At 35.2% G+C, this 18,271-nt stretch overlaps 1 protein-coding gene across 2 annotated transcripts in view; it reads left to right on the top strand.

Annotated features, from left to right (window-relative positions):
* SLC25A48 (solute carrier family 25 member 48) overlaps positions 1-18,271 on the top strand; it is a 90,685-nt gene that overhangs the window by 38,531 nt on the left and 33,883 nt on the right. The gene's annotated exons all lie outside the window — the stretch shown is intronic.

Below are 18,271 nucleotides of genomic sequence, written 5' to 3'. Positions count from 1 at the left end.
TCCTTCGTATTTTCCCCCTCTCCTCCAATCTCCATGCTTCACCTGAGTCCTGTATCTGAAGATCAAACCTTCTGTTCAGCTCTGGCCATTCCAACAGGAACATTTGAAATTCCCCTGGTTCATTGAAAGTCCATCTTTTTCCCTGGAAGAGGATGTTCAATTTTGCTGGATAGTTGATTCACAGTTGCATTCAAGGCTTTTTTGCCTTCCAGAATATTATATTCCAAGCCCTATGAGCTTTTAATGTAGTTGCTGCTAAGTCCTGTGAGATCTTGACTGCAGCTCCATGATATTTGAATTGTTTCCTTCTGATTGTTTGTAATATTTTCTCTTTGATTTGGGAGTTCTGGAACTTGGCTATAATTCCTGGAGGTTGTTTTTTTGGGGATCTCTTTCTCGGGAAGATTATGGTAGATTCTCTCCATTTCTATTTTGCCCTCTGCTTCTAGGATATCAGGGCAATTTTTCTGTAGTAATTCTTTGAAAATGATGTCAAGGCTCTTTTCCTGATCATGACTTTCAGGTATTCCAATAATTTTTAAATTATCCTTCCTAAATCTGTTTTCCGTATCAGTTGTTTTTTCAGTGAGATGTTTCACATTTTCTTCTAATGTTTCATTCTTTTGGTTTTGAAGTATTGTGTCCTGATATCTCACAAAATGAGAACCTCCCTCAGTTCCATTCTTTGTCTGAAGGATTTGTTTTCCTCAGAGAGCTTTCTTATCTCTTTCTCCATCTGGTCAGTTCTGCTTTTTAAAAGCATTCTTCTCCTCAGTAACTTTTTGAACTGATTTATCCATTTGACCTATGCTGGTTTTTACATGTTGTTTTCTTCAGCATTTTTTTGGATCTCCTTGACTAAGATGCTGACTTCTTTTTCATGTTTTTCCTGCATCTCTCTCATTTCTTTTCCCAATTTTTCTTCTATCTCCCTCACTTGATTTTAAAAGTCTTTTTTGAGCTCTATCATAGCCTGAGCCCAATTTCTGTTTTTTTTTTGGAGTATTTAGATGCAGGAGGTTAATACCTCCTCATCTTCAGATTGAGTGTTTTGATCCTTCTTGGGATCACAGGCAAAGTATTTCTCAATGATGTTCCTCTTTTTTCCTCTGCTTACTCATTTTTCTAGCCTGTGCCTGGTTTGGGGGTGCTTCTTGAGCTTTTGAGTGTGTGAGGCTCTGTGTTCCCTCCTGGTCTGTGAATGACCACAAGCGCACCCCTCTGCCATGGAGCTGAGTGGAGGAAAGGCCCTGCTGTTCTATGGGGGGGCCTAGACTGCGATCAGGATCTGAATGTAGTCAGAACCCCAGAGTCCTGTTCCAGGGAGGGAGGCCAGACCTCAGCAGTCTCTCTTCACTCCCCTCATCCTTTATTTTCTTAAGAGTTGGTTTCCTACCCTTTGTTTTTCATATTGCCCTTCATATTATTGCTTCATCTTGTTTTGTCAGTATAATGATGTATATCAATGCTCTTAAGAAAGGAAGTCACTTTTTTCTTTTTGATTTCAATTTCATTTATTTTCTGATCCATTACCTTTTCCTCCTCCTCCTTTCTTCCCTTAACAATTAAAAGGTATGAAAAATAAAAGCCATTACAAATATATATAGTCATAGAAAACAAATTCCTATACTTGTTATATCCAGCAAAAGAAAAAAAAAAGACAAAAGGAAAAGAAAATATATTTCATTTTGTACTCAATCTCTATTATTTCTCTACCAGGAGATAGCATATTTCATCATGAATTCTTGGAATTATGGTCAACCATTGTGTTTTTTTAGAGACCCCAAGTCTTTGCGAGTTGACTATATTCAGGGTGGGATTCAAATAAATTAACAACTTTTTCTCTGCCCTAGTGATCCTTTTTAAGTATACAAAAAGATATACAAAATGATAGTTTAATATTTCATTCAGTTAATAAATAACAGTAATAAAAGTACTAAAAACTAGATTATGTTGTATTACAGTAAGCAAATGCCTCCTTAGTGAAAGTAGTCACATGACCACAGCAGTCAATGTTGGAACATATGCAAAACCAAAACTCATTCTACCTAGTCTAACTCTTTTTTTTCTATTTCTAATGACTTTTGAAGTGGGTGATAAAATAACCCTTAAAATCTATATTTCTATTGGTTATTGTGTCCCAGCTTACTACTTACTGGTTTCACCATAGAGGGAACCCCAGCACACTCATAATATCTCAGAGAAATTTTGGGCATAACACCAAGAAGAAACAAGAGGCAAAAACAAACAATAGGTCACCTCCTGGTTGTTTAACACTTTTTCTCTTTACATTATGTATTTGTTTGCTGAAGTAACAAAAACAAGGGAATTAAAAGGTATAATGAGTTTTAAGAAATGAATAAATAAATATTACAAGCATAGTTCTGCCAATCATTTTTCACCTATGGACAGAATGAACATTATCACAGGCTGTTGAAATGCTGTTTGCCCAGATGAACATTAAAAAAAGAGTAAGGAATGTGAATTTGTGATTTCTACATTGGGCAGCTGTCCAGGCACCCACCTTAGAGAGAACCTTGATTACAAGTGACATGTTAACATCTGATTCACCCAACTCAACAAAAATTAAATATCAGTTCTGCTAAATATGTATGAACTGGCTGACTCCCACCACTGAACTGTATTGCTGTTCTTATAAATTGTTCTGCTGGTTCTGATCACTTATTTTGCATCAGTTCATATAAGTCATGTCATATTTTTCTGATTTTATCCCCTTTATCATTTCTTGGGACTGTGCAATGAAATGGAGTATGACAGAACTCCATCACATTCATATGTTATAAGTTGTCAAGACATTCCACTATTGATAGGCATTCCCTTGATTTCTAGTTCTTTGCACACAAAAAAAGACTGCTATAAATAATATTTGCTTTTTTTCTTTCTTTAATCTCTTTGAGGATATAGACATAATAATGATATGGCTGTGTTTACACAATAAATAAACTGTTTTGAGGCAGTTCCAAACTTCTATCCAGAATGATTGGAATAGTTCACAATTCTACCAGTAGTATGTTAAAATATCTATTTTCCTACAGCCACTCCAGCATTCATCATCTTTTTGTAAAACTGAAAGTTATGAAATGGTAGTTCTTCAGAGTTGTTAAAACATATCATTTTTCTCATTACCAATGATTTGAGGGATTTATTTTTTCATGTGATTATTTGTATTTCTTTCTCTGAGAATTAGCTGTTTATTTTTGATCATTTAGCAATTGGAAAATGGTTCTTATTCTATTAAATTTGATTCAGTTCCCTATATGTCTTTAAAATGAGACTTCTATAAGAGAAACTTCCTGCAGCACCTCCCCTACTAATTTCCTATTTTTCTTTTAATTTTAGCTATATTGGTTTTGGTTGTGAAAAAAAGTTTTAAGTTTATCAAATTATTAAAATTAATAAAAATTATCAGTTTTATCTCCTATGGACATTTCTATTTCTTGTTTGGTCATGAATTCCTTTTCAATCCATAAATCTGACAGTTAATTTCTTTCATGCTCCTCCTCCATTGCATCATTCTTTATATACCCTCTGGAGCTTATCATAGTATAATATATTGTTTCTGTCAGACTTTTTCCAGTTTTCCCAATTGTTTTTGTTGAATAGTTAGTTCTATTTCTAATAACTTCTATCTTTGGTTTAGCAAAAACTTGGTAATTAGGTTTTTGCTTCTGTATATTATATACCTCATTTGTTCCATTCATCAATGTATTTCCTACCCAGAATCAAATTGTTGGATAAATACAGTTTTGTTGTATAGTTTGAGATTACATACACTTGGGCCTGTAAGGGAGTCCTCTTTCAGTCTCTCCCTGAGACCATAATATGGCAGTATGAAGGAGAGTTCAATCACCCTGAATGACAGTGAAAGTATCCTGGATTCCTTCCCAAGTGAAAACAAACTGCTTCTGCTAATCTCAGCCAAAGGAAGAGAGAAGACAATATTGGTGAGGTCAATAACCATATACCACTCACCCTGGGCCTCTGCTAACCTGGTCTAAAACATTAATGAGTTCAAGAACAAGTGTACTATCAGTACAGGCTTGCCAACTTTGTTCAGCTCCCATAATCCATATAAAGCTTCCATATGCCATTTGCCTTACAACAACACTGAGTTATTGTAAATAGAAACAGTATAATGAAATGTTCCATATAACTTCTTTATCACTAAGGAAAAAATATCTTTCTCATCCTATCTCCTGACCAATTCTGGAACCTGATATTATTTGGTATTAACTACACAAGGTGCTTCAGGTAACTGAAAATAAGGGTCTCTGTTTGAACTAACCCCCCAATTATATATGTAAGAATTGGCATGGATCCTGACTTCTAAGAGTCCATAAGACCCCTTTCCTCCAAGATTTGCTTTCTATAGTTTCCCCTGAATGATTTAAATGGCAGGAGTTTTAGGAGGTTACTTTTGCCTTAGGTGAGATTTAAGGGTGCTGAATTTCAGTATTTGATTTCACTAGTATCCCCATAGACTGGCAATCAATTAATGTGACTTATCAGGTTTTAGGAGCCCCAACCCAAGCTTCCTGTCCCACCCCATTCCCCAAAGGATGTCATTACCCCTTGCCTACCCAACAGTAAAGTAAACTCCTTCACACTGCCCATTCTAAAATATTGACAGCTGTATTTGCCCAAGTCATAAGTATTCTGTCTTCCTGCTCAAATTTCATCAGTTTCATTGGCCTATGTCCATCTGTCTTTCTATCCATCCATCTTTCATCTATCTCTCTGCCTGTCTGTCTATCTGTCTATAATCTATATAGCAATTTCACCTCATCTTTTGCAACTTCCCACTAGAACTGGTTGTAACTAGAAATCATATTTATGGGGTCAAGTGTGAGTGACCCTATTTTAGCCAGATAAAAAAGGAAGAGAGGACAGGTCTGTGAAAAGCTTCAGATATCTCCTTAAGCCTATGTTACTCAGCTGCAGAGAATGTTTATTCATTGGCTTCCTCAAACCACTAACCTGGGAGTCATTACGATAATGATTCATCAGCTTTCTATTTGAAAAATCTCATTCAAATTACCCAGTTCCTAGATAATGAAGTCTTGTCCATTCTGTTCCCTCAGGCGAGGAAATTGTTCTCCTTCTAGGAATAGTAATAAGATAAATCTGGATTTTCTGTTGTTTTCTTATCAGTGGTAATTCCCAAGTCTCTACTTCATGTTCTCATTCTCTGGTCTCATGGTTCTGAAAACCTCTGGGTCAGAGTTGAGTTCTTTTCTGAGTGCCTGCCAGTCCTCACCCCTCCAATCAAGAGAGATCCCTTTTGATTATGCAGCTACCAATTCCATTAGTTGTTTCTCAGCTTTCATTGCACTGTTCTTAGAAATCAAAAGTTTTCTCCCCAGTTTTAGAGTGTGTCAAACCAGTTCACTCTCAGAGTTATGCTTGCAATACAACTTTTGCAGGATGATCAAGACAGGAAGATATGCAACAGGTTTATAATGACACAACTTCTTTATAGAAGCTTATGTCCTCATTTTCATATAGAGATATATCTGATCAGTGGGATAACAGAATTTTCACTGGTTTCAGAGATCTACCAAGTCAGAGACCACATCCTTCGCTCCCCACCAAGTGTGTATTTTTTTATGCCCTTATATAATAACCATGAAATTTCATGGAATTCAGGAGACAATCAGGTTCTTATCTTAAAGGGAAAGCTAATCTTTATTGCAGAGGAAGGGAGAAATCTGCTAGGTAATGGTCTTATTACAAAGTTTTCTTACCAAACATTTTATACCACATTTCTGAATAATTGTGAATCTTTTTCACTAGAGTGGAGAAGAATTTTAAGTCAGGTAGCCCTGGTTTCTCTGATGCTACTCTACCTTTAGTATTTAATAAAAACAGATTTTTCTTACAGAAATTTCAAAAGTTCTTACATGGCAACAAAATAAAGTAAACAAATATTTGCTCAGTCCTACAGTTTTCCAGAAAGTTCGCTGTATTAAATGTCTATGGGTTGCTCTTCAACCAGAAAATTCACTAAAATTGGAAGGAGAGTCCATTAGTTATTGAGAACCAGAGGCTTTAATTTACACCTCAGTGAAAATAAGGAAAGGGATGCAATAGATGAGAGTCTTTCTTTGGGTACAATATTTGCTCTGTTATAGAGATACCTCTGTTTGTTTTAAACAGTGTCTTTCTACCTACTTTCCCATCTTAAAAAAATTTTATTGGTAGTTTTTTATCTTTATATTTTATTAAATTCCAGAAATTTCCTGACCCTTCCTGATTAAACCCAAGAAAAACAAAAAAGACTGACACAATGACAACATCTGGAAATTTGTCCTTGTAATTCCCCAAGTTCTTCTGTTAGAAGAGAAATATGTTGGGGCAGCTAGGTGGCGCAGTGGATAAAGCACTGGCCTTAGAGTCACGAGTACCTGGGTTCAAATCCAGTCTCAGACACTTAATAATTACCTAGCTGTGTGGCCTTGGGCAAGCCACTTAATCCCATTTACCTTGTAAAAACCTAGGGGGAAAAAAGAAATATGTTTCATTCATGGCAACTAGGTGGTACAGTGACCTTCTGAGGTAGGAGTTCAAATTCAACCTCAGACTACTGACACTTACTAGCTGTGTGATCTTGGACAAGTTACTGAACCCTGATTGCCTCATATCCAGGGTCATCTCCAGTCATTCTGATTCATATCTGGGTTCTGGACTCAGATAGCTCTGGAGCTGAAATTAAGGCTCATGACTTAGCACAGCATCCCCTTACTCAAATCCAATTCACTTGCTTGTCATGGTATCACCTTCTCTGATGTCATGGTCTTCTTTGAGAATGAAGAACAAGCATCACTTTCTTTTTTTTAATTCTTGTTTTTATTGATATCTTTTGCTTTTTATATTACCTTCATTTCTGAATATGCCCTGCCCCGCCCCCATCACTTACTCAGTCAACCCATCCTTTGAAACAAGGATTTTTTTTAAAAGAAAAAGAAAAAGACCATGTCAATAAAAACCCAATTAACTAGGTCTGACAGTAAAAGCAATATTCTGCATCCATAGACCCTCACCTCTGAAAAAAGGGTAGGAAGGGCATTTTTCAACTCTTCTTTAAGTACAAGTTTTAGTAATTAGAAATTATTCAATGATGAATTTTGATTTTTGTTCTTTCCATTAACATTGCTATAGTCATTTCAAATATTGTTTTCCTTGTTCTCCTTATTTCACTATTCATTGATTCATAAAAGTCTTTCTGGGTTTTTTTTAATCTTCTATATTTATTTTTTCTTATTGCAAAGTAACATACCACCCTGTTCACATGTCCCAATTTATTTAGTTATTCTTCAGTCAATGGGCATCTGTCTTGTTCCTCACCTTCCCCTTTGAAGTATAACCCTGAATTATAATGCTCTTTGGTTTTCCTTGGTTAGAATCAGTTCTAGAATTTCCCTCAACTGCTTGTATACTTGAAGTCCATAAGACATGAGTTAAAATCCTGCTTCTAAAATTTACTTAACTTTGTGGGCAAGTCATTTAACTCCTCTGAATTTCAGTTTCTTTATCTGTAAAAAAAAAGGAATATTAAGATCTATTGTAGCTGAGAGGTACAATGGGCTTTTATAGGTTTATTCAGAGGCTCAAATGAGGCAATGAAAGCTTTGCAAAAATTTAAGCACTATGGGTCTTTAATCTTTTCCTCAACCATTCATCTTTTCCCCTTTTTATCCATATAATCTGTACTATACTTCCATGACAATATCAGTTGCTTCTCACTCCACTGATCTCCATCTAGATGTTCTGTGCTCTGCTTTCACCTTCCTGAATTCTAACACATGAGTATGTTTTTTTTAAGTCCAACAAACCAATTATTCAGTGTGCTCCTATTTAAGTGACGACTGACACCTTATCATTTCTTGTTTGATTCATAGATGACTTACAAGAGTGTTATTTCATCCCAGAATTAAACCTGAATGAATACATACTGACATAAGGCCTGCCCTAACATTAGTAATAATACTTGGTTGAGTAAGGGGTAGAGTGATCAGGCAGCCAGACACTGAGTGGTAGCATTTGATGGCAAGAGGTCTTCTAGTTATACATGATAAATTCTTTCAATGGACCAATGGTTCCTGCTTGAGGATCTCTAGTCTACTTTTCTTATTGTTTATACTATATGCATTTTTATAGAGAAATATGTATATATGTTTTATTGCTAGATGCCTTCTTGAATTTTGAATTACTAAGTATCTTAATTGTGATTTTTTTTCTCCCATTTAGATACCTCCCTAGATGTTCTCTTGGTTAGTAAACACATGTGAGCAGCTTTTTCTCTGTACCTTCCCTTTTCAGTTTAAAAATTTTCTATTAAGAGAACAAGAAATAGTTTATCTGTCAGGTCTATGGAGGGGGAAGAATCTATGACTAATCAAGAAATAGAGAATATTATGAAATACAAAATGGATAATTTTGATTTTATTTTTTTTAACTTTTACACAAGAAACAATGCAACCAAGATTAGAAGGAAAACAGAAAACTGGGAAACAATCTTTGTTAGATAGTGTTTCTAATAAAAGCTCCTCATTTCTAAAAGAGCACTGAGTTAAATTTATAAGAATACTACTCATTCCCTAACTGATAAATAGTCAAAGGATATAAACAGGGCAGTTTTCAGATGAAGAAATTAAAAACTATAATCATATTAAAAATGTTTCAAGCCCCCATTAATTAGAGAAATGCAAATTAAAACAATTCTGAAGTCCTACTTCATACCTATCAGATAATTTATAGGACAGAAAAGGAAAATGATAAATGTTGGAGGGGATGTGGGAAAATTGGAACTGTTGGTAGAGTTGTGAATTGATCCAACCATACTGGAGAGTAATTTGGAACTGTACCCAGCTACAAAACTGTGCATTCCCTCTGATGCAGAAATACCACTACTAGGTTTTTATCACAAAGGTATTATAAAAAAGGGGAGAAGGCCAACATATACAAAAATATTTATAGCATATTTTTCTTTGGTGGAAAACAATTAGAAATTGAGGGAATGTCCATCAAATGGGGGATGGATGAACAAGTTATGGTACATGAAAATAATTGAATACTGTTTTTCTGTAAGAAATGATGAGTAGGGACAGCTAGGTGGCACAGTGGCAAATCACTTAATCCCATTGCCTTAAAATAAAAAAATTTAAAAATAAATTAAAAAGAATTGAGTAGTTTTCAGAAAAACCTATATAGACTTACATGAACTGATGCAAAATCAAGTGAATAGAACTAGAATATTGTACATAGTAATGTTGAAGGAGAAATATTAGAGAAATATTTTTCTGGCCTTTCCAGTAGTATTAAGGAACTATGTATGCTTGTCTGACATTTTTCTGTGGATCTCTGACTACCTCCTCAGTATTCATTTTAACTCTTTTCTCAAATGTAAATTCACTAAGATAATAGAAAGCAACATCAGCCCCTTCCCCGTTTCCTTCCTCCACATGTCTGGCTCTTAATTTTCCAAGGTATCTGCCTGACTTCAGTCAAGTTCAGATGGGTCAGTCCTTGACCCCCACCCCTTAATTCCTCCCTGCATGAGAGATGGGCTAGGCTCCCTATTAAAGTTTGGTCTATGCTCATCTCCATATAGGATCCATGACTGTCTCATGGCTGTTTTCCTTTTTTGCCTTTCTTTGTCCTTGCCTGTCTTTGCTATTCTCCCCAGGCTAGCTTATAGCTGTCTCTTCCTTGCTTAAGTTTACATTTTTTTAAAAAATAAAGCAATGGAGTTAAGTGACTTGCCCAAGGTCACACAGCTGGGTAATCATTAAGTGTCTGAGGCCAAATTGAACTCAGATACTCTTGACTCCAGGACTGGTGCTCTTTCCACTGTGCCCCTAGCTGCCCCCCCTCCAGTTTATTATTTTCTTAAAATTCACTTAGAATCATCAACCTGTGAACTTTTGTAGTAATCTGTGAATTGAAATCTATGCTTTATCTTACCCTTGTAAGTCAAAGAACCTGATTTCATCACCTAAAATCCATATCGATCCTTAAAGCCCCACTCCTCAAGACTATTTTCCTGGCATCAATAAAAGCCGCATTGTGTGATGATCAACCATGATAGACTTAACTCTTCTCAGCAATAGAGTATTCAAAGACAATTCTAAAGACTTGCTCTGGAAAATGCCATCCACTTAAATAAAAATAACTATGATGTCTCAATGCAAATTAAAGCCTACTGTTTTCACTTTCTTTCTCATGGCTTTTCCCTTTTGTTCTGATTCTTCTTTGCATCATGACTAATATGGAATGATTATACAAATATTATGTATGTATAATCTTTATCAGAATGCTTGCCATCTTAAGGAGGGTGTAAGGAAAAAAGAAAAATTTGGAACTCAAAATTTTACAAAAATTAATGCTGAAAACTAGCTTTCTATGTAGTTGCTAAAAAATAAAATACTAAGAAAAATTTTTTAAAAATCTTTCTAATCAATCAGATTTATAAAATTATAATTATATTTTTACTTGATCTAGTCTATCCTAGGTCCAGAGCTCAAAATTTCTTTATTTTAAACCAGCACCAAATGTTGATATGATAACCTCAGAAACCTGTTTGTTCAACAATTGTTCTCTTCCTGGATCTGCCTTCTTTTAGGGACTTCTACCTTCCATGATAAGAACATGATTTGTGCCCTCAAAGACTAAAGTATTTTATTCATATCTTCACAATCCCTAGCAATGGCACAGTCCTTGTTGCAATATTATTTATCTTCATTTTTAATAACCAGAAGTGGGTAGAGTTCAAAATATTAAACAGTCTTAGCAACCCTTTGACATTATCCTAGTGTCATGCCTCAAGGAAGACAGATGAATTTTTAATTATAATTGTCTTATCAAACAGTTACTTCCTTAGCTTTTGTCAGGGTGTCCACCTCATTAGAACAGAATGAAACCTCTTTGGGAGAGGCTTAGTGAAAAGTACACAGCATCTGGAGTCAGAAGGTCTGCCTTCAAATACTTCTTTTTTATGATTGTGACTGAACATAATTTCCCTTGGGCTCATTTTCCTGATTTATAAAATTGAAAGAATGGGCTAAATGGCCTCTAAGGGCTCTAGACTCCTTGAAAGGACTATTTGTATTTTTATTTTTGTTTTTCCATTACTTAACACAGTGGCTGCTACATTGCCCATACATAAAAAAAATGTTGATAAAATTGAATTGAATTCTTCTTCCAACCTTTTTTGATGGGTCTTCCATATTCCTTAGAATGAAGAGGTTATTTTTCTCAGAATATGCAAGTTCCCTTTTCTAAATTAAAGATTTAAGCTTGTAAGTTACTAAGTATTCGTAGTCCTTTTACCTCTGCTGGCTCCTATTCTTCTTTTATGTATTATTTCTTTTTTTCCTAAATCTTAATGATATTTTATTTTTCCATTTCCACTTAGAGATAGTTTTTACTTTTCATTTTTGTGAAATTTTCTTCCTAACTCACTTTCCTCCCCCTTCCTGGCCCCAAGACAGCAAGCAATTTGATATAGGTTATACTTGCACAATCATATTAAACATATTTCCATAGTAGTCATGTTATGAAAGAAGAATCAGAGTAAAAGGAGAAAACCATGAGAAAAAAAAAATGAAAAAGTGTAAAAAGTATCTTTGTTATGCATTCAGATTCCATGGTTCTTTCTTTGGATGTGGATGGCACTTTTCATCACAAATCCTAAGAGTTGTCTTTGATCACTGTATTGCTGAGAAGAGGGAAGTCTATTATAGTTGATTGTGATATAATGTTGCTATTAATGTGTACAGTTGTTCTACTTTGATTGACTCAGCATCAGTTCAGATAAATCCAGGTTTTTCTGAAATCCACCTGCTTATCATTCCTTATGAAACAATAATATTCTGTTATATTCATACATCACACAAAGCTTGTTCCATCTATTCCCCTTTTGATGGGCATTCCCTCAATTTCCTATTCTTTGTTAGCATGAAAAGATCTGTTATAAATATTTTTGTACATGTGGGTCCTTTTTCCTTTTTTATGATCTCTTTAGGATACATAAATGATGTTAATGATATTTGTCATTCATTCTCAAAGAAAACCATGATATCGGGGAGATGATGCAAGCACATGAACTCAATTTGAGTGAGTGGGTGCTATGTTAAGTCACCGGCCTCACTTTCTCCTCTGGGTCCAGTGGCCAGTTATGAATCAGGACGACTGTAGGGGAGGTGACCTTGGATTTGAGAGATAATCAAGATTAAGTGACTTGAACAGGGTCACATAGCTAGTTAGTGTCAAATGTCTGAGGCGTGATTTGAACTCTCAAATCCTAGTCGATGGAGTCTCTGACTCCAAGTCCAGGGGACTATCCACTGCATCCAATAATTGTTGGATCAGAGAGTTTGAAAATTTTATAACCCTTTAGACATAGTTCCAAATTGTTCTCCAGAATGCCACGAACAGAACATTAGTGTCCCAGTTTTCTCATATTTCCTCCAATATTTATTATTTTTTCTTTTCTGTCATATTAACCAATCTGACTTGATTTACATTTCTCTAATTAATAATGATTTGGAGCATTTTTTTCATATTTCAGTTTTCATCTGAAAACTGCCCTGTTTATATCCTTTGACTATTTATTAATTGGGCAATGACATCTTTTCTCATAAATTTGATTCAGTGCTCTATGTATTTCAGAAATAAGGAGTTTTTAATGAGAAACACTGTCTATGAAATTTTTTCACAGCTTTTTGCTTTCCTTCTAATTTTGGTTGAATACTTGATGTTATAAATGACTCAAGAATATTTAGTCCAAAGTGATTAAATTTTTTTTTTTATTAAGATATATTAACAAAATGGCACACTTCTCTCATGGTGGGAGAGAAGGGAAGAGAAACCCCAAAATACAAGCTCTTTTATGCAGTTTGAAAGTCTTTATTCCTTCCCCTTCATGCCAGTCATAGGCTGGGGTCACAAATCTAATTGATACATTGGTTCCTATACATTTCCCCATCCTACTCCTTATACTAATAAGCAAGAACAGTTAGATCTCCTTGAGCTTGCACAAAGGAGAAGGTCAGTCTCTAGGTTAAAAACAGGTGGGGCAATCTCATCAGTTTTTTCATCAGATTTGAGGCCACCTGCCCATAAGGCAACAATAGACAGAGCCCAGTCTTTGTAATATAAAGTTACAATCCTCCCTTCACATTCTTGTGGAACCCAAACACCCACATCTTCCTCACACTTGATTTGGTTGGTTGATTTCTTTGTGCTAAATGGTCAAAATTATCCATTTAACATATTCTCTATCTCTTGTTTGGTCATAAATTCTTCCCTTCTCCATTGATTTGACAGGTAAACTATTCATACCTTTTCTAATTAGCTAATGGTATCACCTTTTATATCTAAATCATACCTTTTGACTTTATCTTGGTATAGAGTATCTGCATTATTGCTTTTTTTAAAAAAAATTTTTTTTAAGAAATTTTATTTATTTTGAATTTTACAATTTTCCCCTAATCTTGCTTCCTTCTCCCCACCCCATTCTCCACAAAGGCTGTTTGTTAGTTTTAGCATTGTTTCCATGGTATACATTGATCTAAGTTAAAAGTGATGAGAAAAAAATCATAACCTTTAAGGAAGGAAAATAAAGTATAAGAGATAGCAAAATTATATAATAAGATAATGTTTTTTTTTAAATTAAAGGTAATAGTCTTTGGTCTTTGTTGAAACTCCACAATTCTTTCTCTGGATGCAGAGGGTATTCTCCAATTGTGCCTGATTGTTGCATTGATGGGATGAGCAAGATGAGCAGAACCAGAAGAACACTGTACACCCTAACAGCAGTGCAACAATTATGCATTATTTTTTTAAAATATTTTATTTATTTTGAGTTTTACAATTTCCTCCCCTAATCTTACTTCCTTCCCCCACCCCCCACAGAAGGCAATTTGCCAGTCTTTACATTGTTTCCATGGTATACATTGATCCAAATTGAATGTGATGAGAGAGAAATCATATCTTTAAGGAAGAAACATAAAATAAAAGAGATAACAAAATCAGACAATAAGATAGCAGGGTTTTTTTTTTCTAAATTAAAGGTAATACTCCTTGGTCATTGTTCAAACTCCAAAAATTCTTTCTCTGGATACAGATGGTATTCCCCATTGCAGACAGCCCCAAATTGTCCCTGATTGTTGCACTGATGGAATAAGTAAGTCCATCAAGTTTGATCATCACCCCCATGTTGCTGTTAGGGTGTACAGTGTACAGTGTTCTTCTGGTTCTGCTCATCTAGCACAGCATCAGTTCATGCAAATCCCTCCAGGCTTCGCTGAAATCCCGTCCCTCCTGATTTCTAATAGAACAATAGTGTTCCATGACATATATGTACTGCAGTTTGCTAAGCCATTCCCCAATTGAAGGACATTTACCTGATTTCCAATTCTTTTCTACCACAAACAGAGCTGCTATGAATATTTTTGTTCAAGGTATAGACCCAGTAGTGGTATTGCTGGATCAAAGAGTATGCACATTTTTGTTGTTCTTTGGACCTTGGCCCAGATTGCTCTCCAGAAAGGTTGGAAGAGTTCAAAGCTCCACCAACAATGTATTAGTGTCCCAGATTTCCCACAACCCTTCCAACAATGATCATTGTCCTTTCTGGTCATATTGGCCAGTCCAAGAGGTGTGAGGTGATACCTCAGAGATGCTTTAATTTGCATTTCTCTAATAAGAAATGATTTAGAGCAATTTTTGATATAGGCATTATTCTTGACATTTACTTCACTTTCAGGAAGAAGTCACTAGAGACATTGTTTAACCTTATCAGTATTTTGAACAGCAACTCCCTAGGGCAATGAAACTTCTTTCAAAGTAATGATTGCTTGAGTGACTCTGGGCAATAAAAGCCAATTATATGCATTATTATCCTAGGGTAGCTTGAAAGAATTTACTTATGGCTTCACAAAAGGTGAAAACAAACTGAAATCTTGTTACACAGTTGGTAGTTTCTGAGGTTAGCAAGTGTTTTTCCATCTACTCAAACATTATAGCAAGAAATTTAAGGAACAGCATTTTGATTCAAATAGTAACCATGGAAATCTATAACATATTAATGATTGCTGAGGAACTTGATTTCTGAGTCATCATCATTATTATTATTATTATTATTATTATTATTATTATTATTACTTTGAGATGAACAAGATTTAGGTGATGCATATCATTTTATGCAATGAAATCTGATTCATTTGATAAATTAAGTTCCTGGGGCGGCTAGGTAGCACAGTGGATAGAGCACTGCACTGGCCCTGGAGTTAGGTGGAACTAAATTCAAATCCAACCTCAGGCACTTAATAATTACTTAGCTGTGTGTCCTTGGGTAAGTCACTTAACCCCATTGCCTTGCAAAAACAAAAGCAAAGACAAAAAAACAAGATAAATTAAGTTCCTAAGGAGAAAATTTGGGGGAAGTGATGGGAAATATTGTTGGACAAATCAGTGGAGCATGGTCCTTTGTTCTTCCTATAGTTTCAAAAAGGAGGTTCTAGGTGCATCTCTAACCCTTTGCCATGTCGTTAATGAAATTCAGTGAGTCACTATGGAAAGATGGGTATATTGGATTCAACTTGTCCAATATCTTCACTATTTCTATAATGCTGAGTACAGGTGTTTATAATTTACTAGCTTCAAAAAATATGAGTAAGAGGTACAGAATATATTTGTTTAGGCACTGATACCAGATCAATGAAAAAAATTACCCTGTAACTGTAACCTATTTGTAAATACTGTGGGGTTTGAGGGATTTTGAATTCAGTTGATTGTGAAAAAAACAAAGAGCATGGGTTATTAAAATACTTTATTAACATTAGCTGTTTTGGGGGTAGCGAGGTGGTGCAGTGGATAGAGCACTGGCCCTGGAGTCAGGAATACCTGTGTTAAAATCTGGCCTCAGACACTTAATAATTACCTAGCTGCATGGCCTTGGGCAAGTCACTTAACCCCATTTGCCTTGCAAAAACCTAAAAATAATTAGCTGTTTTTATATATCATTTAATTTTCACAATATGGTCCTTTCCCCAAGCCATTCTTTATAACCAAAAAAAAAAAAAAAGAAGGAAAAAACCCATCAGTTTAGCAAGGCCAAACAAACACCAGGTACAACATTAGATATGATATTTTTCATTAATGGTCCTCACCTCTGCAAAGAAGGGAAGGTGGTGAATTCTCATCTATTTTTTCAAACCAGACTTATTCATTGCAATTTTGCATTATTACGATATTGTTGCTTTCCATTTACATTGTTTTAGTCATTATGTGTGTTGTTTTTGTTCCTTTTACCTCACTTTATATTAGTTGATGTGGAAAGACTTCATGCTTTTTTATTCATTATATCTATAATTTCTATTATATTCATGTACTAAAAATCATTCAGTAATTTCCCAATTATTAGGTATCTTGTTTTCCCCCAATACTTGTACATGGATCATATAATTTGTTAAACTTTGTACTCTGCCAGCATTTATAAAGTTTGACTTCCCCTACAATTTAATGTTGGGAACGAGATATGAGATGACAAGAACAGCCTATGTCAGGGCAAGAAGGAAAAACAATGTGTAATCAGAGGCTCTATAACCTATATGAGACCTTATAGACTTTTGCCTTTCAAGGGAAAGTAGGGTCCATTTGATTCAGTTGGAAACCTAATGGAAAGGAAATAAAATAAGAACCAAAGGAGAAGGCCTTAGTTCTCAATAGAGATTTAAGAGAGTCAAGGGTGAGGGGCCAGAGAGGGAGGAAGGAAGGAATTATATAGTCCTTCATTAATTAATTCATTCATGCATGGAGCATCTATTGTGTATATGCCCCCAAGCTAGGAAACATGTAGAGGGCTGTTATGGGTTCTTTTGCTATTTTACATAATGACAAAACTATCTGTTAAAAAGATTTTCCTTCTAAAAAAAAGATTTTCCTGACTAAATAAAAATGGACACCTCAGATTTTCCTTCCCACTGACTGAGAATGAATTGCTGAGCATAGAAGTGAAGGCCAAATACAGGAGGATGTTTAACTTTCAATGTTTGTTGTACTTAGACCTATCCTCTTGCCCTCCTCCCACCCCCATAGAGTGGTGGAATTCAGTGTTCTCTTCCTCCTCAAATTATCTTGTGTTTGTGTAAACATGTACTTCTCAAGTTTCTCCCTTTGGTTTCATTTTTGTTTTTTCCATATCTAGTGTCTAGGACAAAACTTTGTACATAGTTTGTGTTTAATGAATGTTTGTTGAATTCAATTTGGAGGTTGAACTTTAATTGGAGAAGTTATCTTGAGGGTATATCTACTGAAAACTTTGCTACCTGAGTATTACCTGAGAGTTTTCCTTTCAGGACCAGCCAAAATCATTTAAAGAATCTCTGAAACCATTTCTAGTCAGACATCAGAGCAATCCTCTCTTACCTCCAAAGCTTCAAGTATATCCTCTCCTTCAAGTATATCCCTCTAAAAAATTTTTAGATGGTAGAGAGAAAATCTAATTCATTAAGAAACTTTTTTTTCTTAACTTGCATGGAAGGATGTATAGGGAAACTGAATTTCTATTTTTTTTTTTTTAGTTTTTGCAAGGCAATGGAGTTAAGTGGCTTGCCCAAGGCCACACAGCTAGGTAATTATTAAGTGTCTGAGGTCACATTTGAACTCAGGTACTCCTGACTCCAGGGCCGGTACTCTATCCACTGTGCCACCTAGCTCTCTTAGAAACCGAATTTCTTAATGACTTCTTTCAAGGTAATAGAATATTCTTATATTCATTCTTCCCTGCCCTAGATTAAATTTTCCCTTCTGATAAAAAACAGTTAAGCAAAAACATCCAAACAGTGTCTTCATCTAGCAATGCATACAATATTATATTTTGTGCACCTCCACCATTCTACTGTGAGTCAGGCATCATTTTTTTTTCATTAGCAATTACCCAGGACTATCAATTATTGTTTTTTTTTATTTACTCAGGGTTTTCCTTCCTTTAGGAATGCTTTCATTGACATTGTTATAGTTTGTCCTAAGACCTATCTTTAACAACATTTTCTTCAAAAGTGATATTGATTAAAAAGAATGTGATCTGGGGGAAGCTAGGTGGTACAGTGGATAGAGTACCGGGCCTGGAGTCAGGAGTACCTGAGTTCAAATCCAGCCTCAGACACTTAATAATTACCTGGCTGTGTGTCCCTGGGCAAGCCACTTAACCCCATTGCCTAGCAAAAAAAAAAAAAAAAAAGAAATG

This window comes from Macrotis lagotis, chromosome 1, assembly GCF_037893015.1.
Source record: "Macrotis lagotis isolate mMagLag1 chromosome 1, bilby.v1.9.chrom.fasta, whole genome shotgun sequence".
Taxonomy (NCBI): domain Eukaryota; kingdom Metazoa; phylum Chordata; class Mammalia; order Peramelemorphia; family Peramelidae; genus Macrotis; species Macrotis lagotis.
Note: the sequence above shows the minus strand (reverse complement) of the source record. Positions and strands in the feature narration are given on the sequence as shown.